The sequence below is a fragment of the Cannabis sativa genome, chromosome 4, assembly GCF_029168945.1.
Source record: "Cannabis sativa cultivar Pink pepper isolate KNU-18-1 chromosome 4, ASM2916894v1, whole genome shotgun sequence".
Classification (NCBI taxonomy): domain Eukaryota; kingdom Viridiplantae; phylum Streptophyta; class Magnoliopsida; order Rosales; family Cannabaceae; genus Cannabis; species Cannabis sativa.
Window position 1 is genome coordinate 46,565,850 of NC_083604.1, and position 16,641 is coordinate 46,582,490.

Sequence of the window (16,641 nt, forward strand, 5' to 3'; positions counted from 1 at the left end):
TTTATCCTTAAAATACTTGGCTGCCTATAAATGATATTTCAGTGAACTAATATAATCATTGAAATGAGTACTCAACCACTTATCTCTATTAAGCCAAGCTCGAAGAAAATTATTGTTTCACTTATGTCCAGATAGAAGCTATAGATTTCGTACCTATAATTAGCGCTCCCACTCAACTAAACTACCATGTCTTTAATTTATACGTCACGAGAAGATCCATCGATAGGGATATTTCTAGTTTTTATTTTAAGTTCCCGAAAACTGTTATAGCGTGTCTCTCATTAAAGTTACAAATATTGTGATATAGGGCCCTGTAAAGCGTTGAGCTGCTATTCCACTCAAGCTGACCGGCACACCTGAGCACGGAAACGAGGTAAGATTAGCATAAAGTATATATGAGAATGAATGAATGCATGTTATTATTTGTTAACACTACTAGCACTGGACGGTTGTAATATCAAGGGTGTTAGTACAGTGTAGAGTTTTAAGGGAGGTTACGGTATTACCAACACGGGTACCAAGGAATACGGAGTGCATGTGGTACAACACTCAGTAACTCCCAAAAGTACAAGAAAGGCCCTACTAACACTAGTACGGAGTCGGTACTTCAGTGCATGTGGTACACCAGTCGTACTTCCATTGAGAATGTTCTTACTACATTTTGTGGTTGCCCTGTAATTTGTTAAAAAAATATTATGTAACTTTATATATATAGTATATATGTATTTTAACGACGGTTTTAAACTCGGGATCCCGGTCTTCAAGGTTTTATAAATATAATAAAATAAGTTTAAATCCGAATCAGTCAATTTTCAAATACGGGCATTACAATGATATTTCAGTGAACTAATATAATCATTGAAATGAGTACTCAACCATTTATCTATATTAAGCCAAGCTTGAAAGAAATCATTGTTTCACTTCTATGTCTAGATAGAAGCTATAGATTCCGTATTTATGATTAGTGTTCTCACTCAATTGAACTATCATGTCCTTAATCTATATGTCACGAGAAGATCTATTGGTCGACTTTAACGAACAGATTGAAGAACATAAATTGTAACACCCTAACTACTATAGGCGTATTACGTGATTTTTAAACGTACTGTGCAGCTCGTTGATAATCAACGAGGTTTATGGAAAAACGTGATTAATTAAAATTTTGCTTTTTAATTAAACTTATAAAACAATATTACAAAAGACTCGGGATCCCGATTATAAAATTATTTACAAAAAGTTTTAACTGTTTAACTGTTACATAAAATAAAGGTCGTCTAACAACCAGTTACAAAAATCAGCCTTGCTGTCCCGAGGATCGTACGCTCCAGGCCTAACCGCCCCGACATGTACAATCTCATAAGCTCGCTCACGGTCCATCAGCTATAGCCTTGCCTTTACCTACACATAAACGTAAACTGTGAGTCGACAGACTCAGTAAGAAAAGCATAATAATACTCACTACATAATTCTAACTGCCGTGTCCAACACGATACTGAGTCCCGCTACTGCCATGTCCAACATGGTACTGAGCCACTACTGCCATGTCCAACATGGTACTGAGTTTTGAACGTTCATAGGGACGGTACTATTGACACGTAACAACCTGATCGGTCGAACCGGTCATACTCCGGCTGCTGGTCATACTCCAGCCTGTACCGACGTGTTACTATATCCTCCTGATCGGTCGAACCGGTCATACTCCGGCTGCTGGTCATACTCCAGCCTGTACCGACGGGATACGTCAATAGCACGGAACCACCAACCAAATGTCAGCCTGATCGGTCAAACCGGTCATACTCCGGCTGCTGGTCATACTCCAGCCTGTACTGACGTGACAGGGTTGGACGGTTCGAAGCCAACATACAACTAATGTAATCTAATAGGCTTCCTACATGCACGCTAAACATGTAATCTACATATGCATACTGTTATACTAATCTTACCTGGATTCCGAATTCAGGTGTGCCGGTCAACCTGACTGGAACTTTAGCTGAGTGGCGGATTACTGGCTCCTAAACCATAAAAATCACAACGCTATAAGTGACACGCTAAATCACTTCCCGGGGACTTAAACTAGGAACTAAAAGTATCCCTATCGATAAAAAGCATGGCAATACCCCTTAAAACATAAAAACGAGGAAAAACACGGGTTCTGAAAATTCCCCAACCGATAGACCGGTTGCCCAGCCGGAATTCCGGTTCTGGGAAATTTAGGACCCTCATCCGGAATTCCGGATGCACAACCGGAATTCCGGTTCCTCGCAGGCAGCAACATTCAAATTTTCATAACTCAACCAATTCAACCCCAAATTGATTCAAACTTTCCAGACCTGTTCTATACCTTCCCTAGAACATTTCTAAGGCCTCAAAACAACCCAGAATACACAGAAACAAAAATCACCATTGGAGCTCAAGCTTTGAGTTTTAAACTCAAACTTGAGCAAATCCACCTAACAAGCAATCAAACCAACTTAATTCTACATAATCAAGCTTAGAATAACCTCTGGAAACTCAAGCAAACTTCCACAACCTCACAGCAACAAAACATAACCTTTTCTCTCAAAAATCACATATTTTGCATAGAAAACTCAAAGCTTTACACAACCTAACTAACATGCTTCAACACAGTTCATTTAACTTCAATTAACATACTTTAAACCACATAAATTAACACAAAATCACAGCAGCAACAGCAACTAAAAATCATGCAAGAATCATCATATTTTCATCAAAATTTCAACAAATTTCAAGAGAAAACAAAAGAAGCTAACCTAGCTTGAAGAATGCTTAGCTTTGGATGAGAATCCACTAGAAAATCAGAGCAAAATCCACCCCTATGCACCCACATGCACATCCGAGAGAGAGAGAGAGAGAGGAAAAGAGAGAGAGAGTTTGAAAGTTTGTAATTTTTTCTAAGTGTAATGTTTTGTAAAAATAAATTAATGAATAAAGCCACTTAACATATACTCATTTCAGCCAACAAATAATCAAATAAACACTTATTTTCCATTTCATAAAATCACAAAAGACAAAATACTAATGGGGCAAAAAGACCATTTTGCCCCTCCACCTTAAAACCACATAAATCATACTAAAGGGGTATTTTTGGGAAATTCTAAATTCCCGGCCATTCCCGACATTCCCAATGTCTAATAAACCGTCCCAAACTAATAACATGCTAAGTTGTGATTTCTACTGAGCCAAACGCCGAGTTCCAAAATACCGGGCACCGGAAATGCAACATATGAAAACTACTGAATAACATAACCATGCATTTCTGAATTCCATAAATAACAGTGATAAATTATTTAAATAGCTATAAATAATTTCACAATTAAACATAAACAACTGCTAATTTCCAAATTAACTAAGCGGGCTTTACATAAATAATACAACTGAACTAGAGCCTAACCATCTCAGGATTGAGATCATTTGATCTAAGATCAACTAGGTGATATTGAATTGAATAGATAATACAGTAAGTTTATTATATCTGATCCAAGTTCAATATCGGTCCCTTTCGATGCATACTGAATACATCCAACCCAAGCTTACTTTAACCAATTCCCTGGAAAGGACATAACACTTATCAAAGGTGCAAGGAAACTACATTGTAGATTATCCTATCAGTTAAACACCGTGTATTGATAAATCATAGGAATACATTTAATCACACAATGTTGATTACTTTCCACTGTGTTGAAACACAATAAACAAGAATATCAATGTGATAAGAATTTTGATGAATTTATAAATCAAACAAATGATCACATGAACCAAGAAATACATTAAATAAGTAATGAAAAAATAAATCTGTTTTCTTTATTAAAAGTGAATATAAAAAATTACATTGAAATAGAGTTTTATTTAGGGTACAAAACCAAACAGCTATAATGTATTTTATATGGTGTCTAATACCACATGCCTTTGATACTGATGATATAATACTTAAAAGTTTAATCTAAGTTGTTTAACATTACTACTTACTAATTAAATTATAATAAGAGGAAATTACTTATTTTATCGTTTTTGATGCAAATGTGTGTAAAGATATATCTTTTTTTTTTCAAAAAAATTGTTAATCTATTGGATTTTTTTTTTAAAATTAAAATATATGAGATTTTTTTTTGACATAAAAATTGTTAAGGCAACTAGTTACTTTCTCAGGGTAGCTAGTTACACTTGATTGGAGAGATACAATATCAAAATACGTTTTCAAGCAAAAAAAAATTGCTTATGTTGGTCAATAGTTCATTGAAGGATTTAATTAAAAATCATTTTGAAGACAACGTTTCTTTGGTAATATATTCAGAAGTTTTAGGTAATATTTGATTAGAGGGAATGAAATAAAATAGAATAGTTTTTATTCTATTTTTTTATTTAGTTTTATTTTAAAGTATTAAATTGACATTTTGTTCTAGTTATGTTTTTATTCATTCTAACTAAATGCTACTTACTGGGGTGTTTGTTATCTGACTTTGAGTTGGAGAAAATAAAATTGGAGGGAGTAGACTTAGAAAAAATATAAAATCCATGCCTTTGAGGGGATTAACATTAGCACAATTATAATTAAAAAAGTGAGACCTACTTAGAAACACAAACTTCTTGTTATTCAAATTTAATTTAAATTTTACATTCTCATTCCAATCTAGTCTAAATCTCATACCAAATGTCTTTTTAGTATTTATGAGTGCGCCAATAGAAAATAAAAGTGACATGCAAGATTTTTTTTTCTCTTTTAAATGTACAACATATAGTACACTAACAATTAGACAAAAATTACACTTATAATGAGAAATACAAATCTATAAACGATTTATATTTTATTACATCAATTAAGCACAGTAACATTTTTGGATCAATAATCTAAGAGCAACTTGGGAGAAATATTACAATATTACACCTGCACTTGTATGTAGCAGTAACCACAAACAAGGAGGATTAAATATTATGTAAATATATACAATAAATATGTACAAAGTGGGCTTGGTAGAGTTTAAACCCCAAACCTTAGCTTTAGAAACCAAAGTCTCTACTCCCCCACCCAAGACCAAAAGTGATGGGCATTAGAGTGAGTTGAATATAGTAGGTTGGCATTGTTTTAAGTTACATGCAGTGTAAATTAATGTTATTGTTTAGCAGTAGCATGGTCCCACGCAAATTTTCATAGGAAATTGTGGCTTCTAAAACTACCAAAAGTATGTGTAGTGTGTTGTAGAGTTGATTATGTTATAAAATTGGTCGAATTTCAAAGTGGTCAAAGGAAGAAAAGAGAAAAAAAAAAGGTTCATCTAATCATAATGCAAGCACAATAAAACTTACCGTGTTACTCTTTCTCCCCTCAGCTGTATGGGCAAAAGGTTCATTTTTCTGTCTCAAACCACTTCAAAGAAATTCAATTTTCCCACTTGGCCGCCTTGATGATTTCATTTAATTCTAGCCTAGCTACTATCATTTCTCTTTTGGTGTTTCATCAACTTAACTATTCATTCTTGTATACATTATAATTACAGTTTTACATAAACACTAGCTAGCTATAGGTAGGAGACCTTGTGAGCATGATTTAACTACATAGTTACTTCGTTTTTAAATAAATAAATAAAAAAAAAGCATTTTTGATGTAGTCTCTTATTGGATATTACTAGTACACACAAAAATATGTGCGATTTTACTCACAATATATAGCTTAAAATTTATCAAAATTTGTTGCAACCGCTATGATTGAAATTACATTCTTAAAGGGTTAAACTATTGCTGTAAATACGGGTCTGGTTTTTTAACACGACACGAAATTGACACGAGTTTGAAAGGTACAAGCATGACTAGGCACGAAAAAATACAAATTTGGGCATGACACGGTACGAGAAGTACGAAACGCACGACACTTAAGTAGAATAGACTAGTCCAAAAAGCACAAAACACGACAAGCCTGAAAAATACGACCCGACATATTAAAAAACTTTATAAATATTTAATAAGATTTCAATTATAAATAAGTTAAAATAATAATAAAACTTAAATATAATTCTTAATATTTTAATTCTACAATTTAAATTATTAAAACACCATAAATTAGATTATATATTAATTTATTTATTAAATGTGATATAATAATTTGAGGTATTTATAAGTAAATATTGAAATTTTAATCTAATATTTTTATATGATTATCGGTAAAATATTGTTGATTAAAAGTTATATAAATATAATTAAAATTTTAAAATATATATAATTTAGTAATTATAAAATAAAAATATGAAAAATTAAAGTACCAATTTAAGTCTGGATATGAAAATAGAACCTATTTAAGAAATACTGGGTGACACGAGCAAAACACAACACTAATCTGAGCTCGACATGAAAATACTGAGCCTACGGGCTGTGTTGGGCCTATCCTTTAAAATGTTAGCACAACACAACACGATCCATATTTTTCTATAGTACGGCACAACACGACTTGTTTTTTAAAAAACACAAATCAATACGAGTTGTACCAGTACGACACACACGAACTTAGAATAATAGATTAAACACTTTATTAGTGGACATACATAATCACATCCATATACAAAAAAATTATTGTATCATATATATTTTATTTAAAAAATTATTTGGTACGTCTTATAGAAGAACTATATTTCTCATTGTCACATAAAGTTAAAATAGATATTTATGTATAAGAAACATCAAAGACAGAGGAGAAGAAACACAAAAATTCAAGCATGTCGACATATAATAAAAAATTCATCTCACACCCATCAAATTACAGAAATATATAATATTAAATTTAGAAACATACAAAATAAAATAGCAGCTAAGAATAATTCAAGAGAAGCCACAATATCACAAACTCACATAAAAACTTGAATTTTTTCTTTTTGGAAATGGTTTAAAAACATGATTTTGAAGACCAATATAATAATAAAAGGAGAGAAAAAAGTATTATTAAATAAAAAAAAAGGGATAGAAAATACAATTATGTGAAATTGTGAATATAAGAAATATAACAAACAAAATTAAAATTGTGTTACTGAGAAAAAGTTGAGAAAGTAGTAGATTGTAAAAGGAAAGTAATTTGCAAGTTACAACAATAATTTTAAGGCTAATTAGTAATTTTTTCTTTCGAACTTTGACATATACCAAATTATGCCCCCTGAATTTTTTTGGCCATTAAAAATTCCCCTAGAACTATTGAGATTGTTTGATGTAAGGACTTTTGTCTAATTTCATTCAATTTTACTGTTTCAGTGATTGTTTATGTACTAAATCATGCTTCCCAGACTTTGATATCTACCAAATCATGTCCCTCAAACTTTGAAATGTACTAAATCATACTCCTTGAACTTTCATCCATGTTAGGATTTGTTTACTAAAATTAGATAAAATTCTTTAAATCTAACAATTTTAATAGTTTAGAGGAAATTTTTTAACGGCAAAAAAAGTTCAGGGGGCATGATTTAATACATGTCAAAGTTCGGAAGGAAAAATTACTAATTAGCCTATTTTTAATTTCTTTAAGAATATGAGTGATACATAGGTGTTCTTTTACAAAGGACTACAATTTTGAGTATATATATAAACAAGGTTAACGAGATATGTCATATTTATATCAGTTATTATAAGTTATTTTATCTAAAAGAATGCTAAGATCATCTCCAAATATGATGTAAAAGATTTAAGTTTGATATAAAAAAATAAGTAAATGTTACATCGTGCACAACTTTTGTAATTATGCTTTGCTAGATTGCTATAGTAAATTAATATGTAAATTGACATAAAAAGTCATTATGAAATATATATTTTTTAAAACATGGCAATACGTACATATTATAATTAAAAATATGTACTAACGTCACTCATGATGTATATTTCAAAAAAAAAAAGTCACATATTATGTTAAATGGCAATAATCTAAATAAATATTATAATCGTGCTAAGTTTGGTAGAATGGCATAATTTGTTCAAAATTTACACAAATTTTGAACATGTGCAAAATTTCACACAATTTTTATCATGCATGCCATTGGATTTTTATTTTATTTTTGTAATTTTTATGAAATGTTATATTTTTACTGTATATCGGTATGAATAATATTTATACTGAACATATAATTTTTATACTAATTTTTTTTTTTTATTTCTTTTATACAGACTTGTCACTTTAGGCCTTTTTTTTTCTTATCAATCACACGTTACCTCTATTTGACATTTTATCATTTTATTTTTCTTATATTTTTATCATCATCTTCATCCTTAAGTTCTTCGTCTCTCTCCTCTGTTCATCTTCTTATTTATTTTTCTTTTTGTGTTTACAAATCTATATTTTTTTTTTGTTTATAAATCTATACTTCTTTATTTTTTTTTTTTTTATAAATCCATATGGTTATTTGTGAGTATATTAGTTTTTTTTTCTTTCTATTTTTTTATTATCTTTCTCTGTTCATATTCTTTTTTGTTTTTTTTTTTCTCTAAGTCTAACATTAGTCAAATAAAAGCTAACTCTCTCTTTTTGTAGTAGGTAACCAAAAAAAAAAAAAGAGTATGTGAAGAAGAAGAAGAAGAAGATTTGGGAAGATAAGAGTGTGGTTTTTTTTATTCTGATTTTCTAGGACTGAGTTTGTAAATATAGTCTCTATTGCATCTAGTGTTGAGGTTGTGTAGAAGATGATTAGTTTTTTTTTTTAATCATTTTTTCTTTTGTTTTTTTTTTTTATTTATGTTAGCGTTGTTTGCCATGATTTATTTATTTGACGTCGATTTCACTGTTCCTGTCCCATCTTGCCAGAATTAATAGTTATTTTTTGGGTGTTCTCGTGTTGCTGTAGTGGTTTTGTTCGTGGGTGTGGAAGATGGAGGCTATAAATACATTTTTTCTTTATTCTCTTTGGCTATTTGTGTGATTTTTTATTTTGGTTCTCCTATAAATACATTTGATGAACTCACAGACAAAAGGATTTTGAGGTGTGTGCTTCTCTTATGTTTTTTTAAGTTGTTATATTCACTTTATTGTTTTACATTTATTTTGTGTTGTTTTAGTTTTTATTTAGTAGTTTTTTTATTCTAATATTCTAGAATTGTGCTTGCAAATATAACCGCTATTTCATGTACTCACTAGAAAATATACATATAAAAGAATTACTATTATAATTAGTAAATAATAATACTCTGTTATATATGTTGTATGTATATATGTATAATTTTATAAAAGGGATAATTGCGGCAAAATTCCCCAAAAACTTAAGGTTGATGCAGATTAATCCCCAACCTCAAAAATTGGCGGTAATAGTCCCCAAGGTCACATTTTTTGTAAGTCCGTTGGTCCCCAAGTTAACTGATCCGTTAAACCCAAATTAAATGCCACATGTCAATTTTTTATTGGTCCAAAAAATAATTTTAATTAAAAAAAATTAAAAATATAAAAATATATTTTAAAATCAAAATTTTATTTTATTTATATTATTTTTCTTTTCCTTATTTCAAAATCATATTTTTTTTTCTTCTTCTTCTACATCCCCGGTGACTATCTCATTCTCACCCAAACCACATCCTAACTTCAGCACCCATTCCTAGTCAACCCCAACCCAACCCATTCTCCTCTTCCTTCTTCTCACATGGCTCTTTCTCCGACTGCATTCTCCAACTCCCAATCCTCCTCTTCATTCTTCTTCTTCTTCTCATCAATGGACCCAATTCGATGATTCCCGCGCCAATCTTCGAAGATTCTCTTCTAGGTTTCCTTCTACACTCGCTAAGGATTACATGGGCTAGTTATTCAACCCCATTTCTCTCGCTCTTCATTCTCGCCTCTTTGGTATGTCTTCTCTCTTCTCTCTCTTAATGAAATTTAATATTGAAATTGTATTTTGATTTTTTGAAAATTGGTTAACAGAAAGCAAATTTGTTAATGGGTTTTATAGGATTAAGAGAAATGTGCTAATCTACCTAAGCCTTAATGAAATTTAATATTGAAATTGTATTTTGATTTTTTGAAAATTGGTTAACAGAAAGCAAATTTGTTAATGGGTTTTATAGGATTAAGAGAAATGTGCTAATCTACCTAAGCCAACCCCAGCCACCCCACCCACAATCGACCACCAAAACTCACCCATTTTAGTTTTTTATTTATTTATAAAAAATAATTTAAAATAAAATGGAAAACCCTAATTTTTATCAAGTTAAACTTACTGCATTTTCAAAATTTTAGACATAAAACACATTTTCAATGACTTGGTGTTGCAGTGATCGAGATTTGTAGCGCCGATGTTGGAGAGAAAAATCAGAACTTGGTCAACGACTTCGAGAGAAAGGTCCTTGGAGATCACCGTTGTGGGAGAGAGTAACGCCTTAATCGACTCGGAGGAGGAGGGCTTCGCCATTTCCGTCGATGATGGTAACTTTAACCCTCCAGTCGTCCAAGCTTGAAATGAAGCCTAGAAAACTCAAAATCTAAACTCCGACCTTCCACCCTTGAGCCCCTTGGTTGTCCGTCGTTCTCCTTCTCTCCTTCTTAGTTGTGCACGATGTGCGAGCTCCAGTCACTGCAGGCCAAAATGGAGGCCATGGATGATCTCCCTAGGTCCTGAGATCTTGTGGTGGTACTCAAGGGCTCTCATGGCTGGGTGAAAGAAATGAAAGAAGATGAACAAAGAAAAAAAAAACAGAAAAGAAAAGAAAAAATAATATAAAATAAAATTCTAATTTTTAAATATATTTTTGAGTTTTTTTTTTTATTTTAATTTTTTTTAATTAAAATATTTTTCGACCAATAAAAAATTGACACGTGGCATTTAATTTGGGTTTAACGGATCAGTTAACTTGGGGACCAACGGACTTACAAAAAATGTGACCTTGGGGACTATTACCGCCAATTTTTGAGGTTAGGGATTAATCTGGATGAACTCTAAATATTTGGGGACTTTTGCCGCAATTATCCCATTATAAAATAATACGTGAATATATAAGTGCCTCAAATATTATTATTCATGTTAGAGGGTGTATATCATTAATGGTTGTTGCATATAATGGTAGAAATAAAACTGAAGCTAACACATGGGTGATGTTTTTGTAATATAATTTAAAGTGACATAAACGTGTATAAATGTATATTTATGATAAAATCATAGATAAAACCATTTTAGATCTTATATTTTGCAAAAGTTACTGATTGGACCTTCTATTTTGTTAAATGATAAAATAAACCCTGTATTTTTCAAAATGGTAAAAATAAGACATTGAGCTAAATTTTTGACAACTTTTTTTTTCTTCAATATAACCAATTTGAAGACAATTTCTAATACGAACAGATACATAAAATGTAAACAGTTTTATCATAGCTCTTTAAGATCGGATTATAATTAAATTTTATTTTGACAAAAAATCAATTCAGGGTCCTATTTGTACTATTTTAAAAATATATGGTCTATTTTGTCATTTAACAGAACAAAAAGTCCAATTAATAACTTTTACAAAACACAAAGTCTAAAATAATATTTACACACTAAAATCATTTCAAATATATACGATTTTAGTATTAATTGATCATATATACTTTTTTATTCTTCTCATTATCAATTGATTAGTTTTGTTGTTAAGTTCTCAAGCATAATATTATGAAATCTACTAATAAATAGGTTAATATTTTTTTTTTTTAAAAAAAATAATAGTAACGGAACAGTTAACAAAAGATTATTATGAAATTATGAGCATTTTTAATAAAACTATAAATATAAATATGATTTGTGAGCTAATGCAAATTATATGTTGTTTTTTTCCAATGCTTAAACTATGTTTTTGATAAATAAAACATAATCCTTGCTATACATAAAATTAGGACACGTTAAAATAATTTTAAATTAATCTATTAATATTCAAGCACATATTAAAAAGAATGAGTGAATTAAGAAAAGAATTTTAAATTAATCTAATTAATATTTATACATCTATTAAAAAATTAATAAAAAGAGAGAATTAAGAAAAAGATAGAAAAATAATTTTATAGTGATTTTAAAGCGTCATATCACCGACTTATATCTCTTATATATAAATATATATTAATAATAAAACTATAAATATAAATATGGTTTGTGAGCTAATGAAATTATATACTGTTTTTTTTAATGCTTAAACAATGTTTTTGATAAATAAAAAATAATCCTTGCTATATATAAAATGAGGAGATGTTAAAATAATTTTAAATTAATTTATTAATATTCGGGCACATATCAAAAAATAAAAAAAAAATGAATTAAGGAAATAATTTTAAATTAATTTAATTAATATTATGCTTCTATTAAAAAATTAATAAAAAGAGAAAATTAAAGAAAAGAGAGAAAAATAGCTTTATAGTAATATGAGAGGGTCATATCTCACTTTTATATGTATACGAGGTTGATGTTACATGCAATTCATGTATAATTAGTTTTCTTTTTAATTAGATTCAATTAGATGATGTTAAGTGCAATGCATGTATGTTTATTTATTTTTTAATTAAGTAATGTATTTTTTTTTTTTTAATTTTTGAAAAGAGTTTGAGATTTTGATCTTTAAGAAATATTTTTAGCTATTGCTACATTGGTGTGTTATTTGAATATGATTAAATATATACGCATTTTTTAAATTTTTAATTTTTTTAATTAGGTAACGTATCAATTAATGCATATATATATATTATAATTTACTATATTCTTAAATATTATAATATTTTAAATTTAAATTTCTTTATATAAAATATCTACATAATTTTTATTTTAAAATATATATAATAATATTATAAAATTAATAAAGAATTTTCATATTAAGTAATAGGACATATATTCTGTTAAAGTTAATGTAAAAATTCAAAAATTATCGTTAAACCAAGAATTAATTCTGTTATATAAACATATTTTATATAAAATAGATATATTAATTATTATTGAATTTGTATCAAACAATTAAATAAGATTATAAAAAAGAGTTTATTTAGCACTTGTCATCAATAATTAATTGTGAGGTAAAAAACAAAAGTAAACATTAAAATGGATAAAGTTGGAAATATGTACGTTTCTAAAGTCTCTTATAATTTCTTAAACTTCTCCATGTGGGTTATTTAATAATTTATCCCCCATATCTTCAGTTGGATCATTTGAAATGCTTTGCTTCCAAACTTCATCACCCATTATGTCATGAAAATCATTCTATCAGCTAACTAATGATCCGCCTAGAGTTCCTTTGCATACGAAAACAATACCTACTACTTTGAAAAAAAAATACAAAGGACTTGTTTAGAACGTCGTATTAGGTCGTATTGTATTGTATTGTATCATATTGAATTGGATTATATATCATATTTTTATGTAATACTATATTAAACTTTAATTTATACTAAAATATTATATATTTAGGTGTCCATAAAAGTTAATACTACATATAGTTTTACATAAAAATATTGCATAAAATATAATTCAATATAATATAATACAATACAATATGACTTAATACGGTGTTCCAAACGAGCTCAAAAAGAAAGAAATAAGGGCATATAATAATAAGAGTTATTAACTGTTAAACTTTTTCAACTATTATTTTATTTGCATTTAATATTTTAGTTTAAATTTGATGGTAAAACCCTCAAAATTATTAAACCATTAGCAAATTTAAAGTGCCACTTAATTGCTAACATAAATTCCTTATGAGCAAAAATAATTTCTCTCTCTCTCTCTCTCTCTCTCTCTCTCTCTCTCTCTCTCTCTCTCTCTCTCTCTCTCTCTCTCTCTCTCTCTCTCTCTCTCTCTCTCTCCTTGAGTCCCTCTCTTCCTTTCCAACCTAGAGCCAACCCAACCCATCTATTTCTTTCCGTCACCGGAGCTTAGCCTAGAACTACACTTTGTCTCTCCCACAAATTCTCTCTCTCTCTCTCTCTCTCTCTCTCTCTCTCTCTCTCTCTCTCTCTCTCTCTCTCTCTCTCCTCGAGTCTCCTCTCTTCTTTTCCCAGAAACAACTTTGTCCTACATTCCCACCATCCGAGCTCCGCCATCCGAGCTCCAATCTTCATTTCTCAAATCTTCGTGTTTCGTCTTCTTCGTTATTTTTCTTATTTTGGGTGTAGATGGAAAGAACGATAGGAAGAGAGCCGTCTGACCCATAAAACTTTGATTGGGGTCGGTGGAACCAGCGATGAGGATGACCCGTGATAGATCATCGTCGTCATCGAGAGTCAGATCTGTTCGTCTTCTAATGACTCACAAGTCTAGATCTAGATTTTTTGATCATTTATATTGTTAGATCTGATTTGTGATTTTATTTTTGGGATTTTTTTTAATTTTATTTTTTAGGCGTTGATTTGGATCTAACTAATCGATTTAGGAACCGACTTGATTAATCAAACTAGTTAAACTAGCGGCGTAGACATCACAGTTCAAGTGACTCTTTGAGCGGCAGTTCACAAGTGTCTTAAGACTTTTTGTGTTGGATTTTGTGCCCTAACTAAAACCCTATTAATTTAATGTTGTGTTGAATTACATTTATCAATAAAGGGACATAATTGTTTTATTACTTGCTTAATATAATTTTTGGTTCACATGTGTGTTTCATGATCATATGTTTGATATATAAATTCTATTAAATTCTTATCACATTGCTATTAATGATTATTGTGTTGTCTACACAGTGAAAAATAATCAAAATTATGTGATTAAACTAATTAGTCCCATAACTTATCAGTATACAAGATTTATACTGATATGATAATCAATAATTTAGTTTACTTACACTTTTATAGTTAAATGTCTTTTTCAAGGCATTAGTAAAGTAAGCTTGTATTGGATGTATAGTTATACATTGGACTGGACCGATATTCACAGTGAAAAAGATATCATAAACTTACTGTAATATTTTTTTAAGTAAATCTCACTTAGTTGATCTTAGATCAATGATCTCAATCTTGAGATGGTTAGGTTCTGGTTTGAGTGTATTATTTGTGTTTTTTGATTTGTTCATTAAAGCTGACTAATTGAACTGGCCCAGTACTTATATCTTGGAAACATAGTAGTGCAGTTAAGTGAGAGTGCTAATCATAGATACGAAATTAATAACTTCTATAAATAGAAGTGAAACGATGATTTCCTTCGAGCTTGGCTAAACGAGATTAATTGGTGGAGTATTCATTTCAATAATTATATTAGTTTATTGACATATTATTTACAAGTAGCTCTGTATTTAAAGGATAAAATACATTGAAGGGTAGAACGGTAAATTTTTCCCTACTCGATGTAAATCATCAATAGAGGATAATTGATTATTTAGATTGAAACAATGGATAATTCATAGCGTATCTATACTTAGTATAGAGCATTCTATGTAATCAAGAGTGGAATTTCAAATTTATAGTGGAGTCAGGAGGAGTTAACAAGATAAAGAATTTACTTGGTAAATTCTAAAACTACTTATTGGGAGCTTAATTATATAAACTCATGGTCTCTGTACTAGTTGAGATAATATTGTCTTGTAGACTCAGTTAATTGATTTTAATTAATCAATTAGAATTCTAAATTATACTATATTTTATTTATGAATTTTCACTAAGCAAGTGCTTAATTAAGGAAAAAAAAGAGATTGTAGAGTTTGCTTATTAATTAAGAGACCTTGAAAGGTCTAATTAATAAATAGGTTAAATGACAATTTTATTTGATAATTAATTATAATTATTAAATAGATCAAATTGACATTTATGGAGATAGAATTAAAATATGGTATTAGAGAAAAGAAAGACAAGTTTTTAATAAAATGACAAAATTGAAATCTAAGAGGCCCTAAGACATTTCGGCCATAGGGTTTAAATCAAAGAAAATTTACATCCCATACTGTTTTTTTATTTTATTTTATTTATACTGTTGCACGGTAATTGTTTCTTTTTTTTTTACTGTGTTTAATATTTTTTTTTGAATTTCGGACAACAAGTCACGTGAATACTCATATCCCCAAAATATATAAGCATAAAAATTCAAATTTGTGATTTCATTATTCGTTATTAGATCAAAATTCAATAGTTTGATATTTTTAAAATTAATATTTATAGTTAAATTTATTTAGTAACCATTCATGGGTAATACCATTATGACTTGGGAAAAGTTTCAGAAATTGTTCAACGTAAAGTACTACAACGAAGCGGTCAGAAGTGCAAAAAGAAAAGAATTTATCAATTACTGCTTGGCTGTTTAACACTAGCACAGTACCCCATGTCTTAAGAAACTCAATTACTGGGAGTAACATCACTATTTTCTTATAATTATCGTTACCTTGAGAGTACTTACATAGATGTGCAACAAATTTCAATGCTCGTGTAACATATTGCTCTCGTATACCATAACATAACCTATGTGTCCCTAAGTGATCAAAGAAGTGCCTTCATTAGTCCTTTACCATACTAAATCGCCCCGAGCCTTCTTGATCATGAGATAATTGCTCCATATAATTCCCAAAAAAATGGTGAAATGGAAAGAAAAAATAGAACCTATATTCAGATGGTTAATGCTATGCTATTAAATACAAATTTGAGTTTTACATTGTGGGGAGAGACATTGCAAATGGTATTTCACATTCTTAATTGAATTCCTTTAAAGAAAGGTTCAATATCACCATATGAACTATGAAAAGGCAAGATGT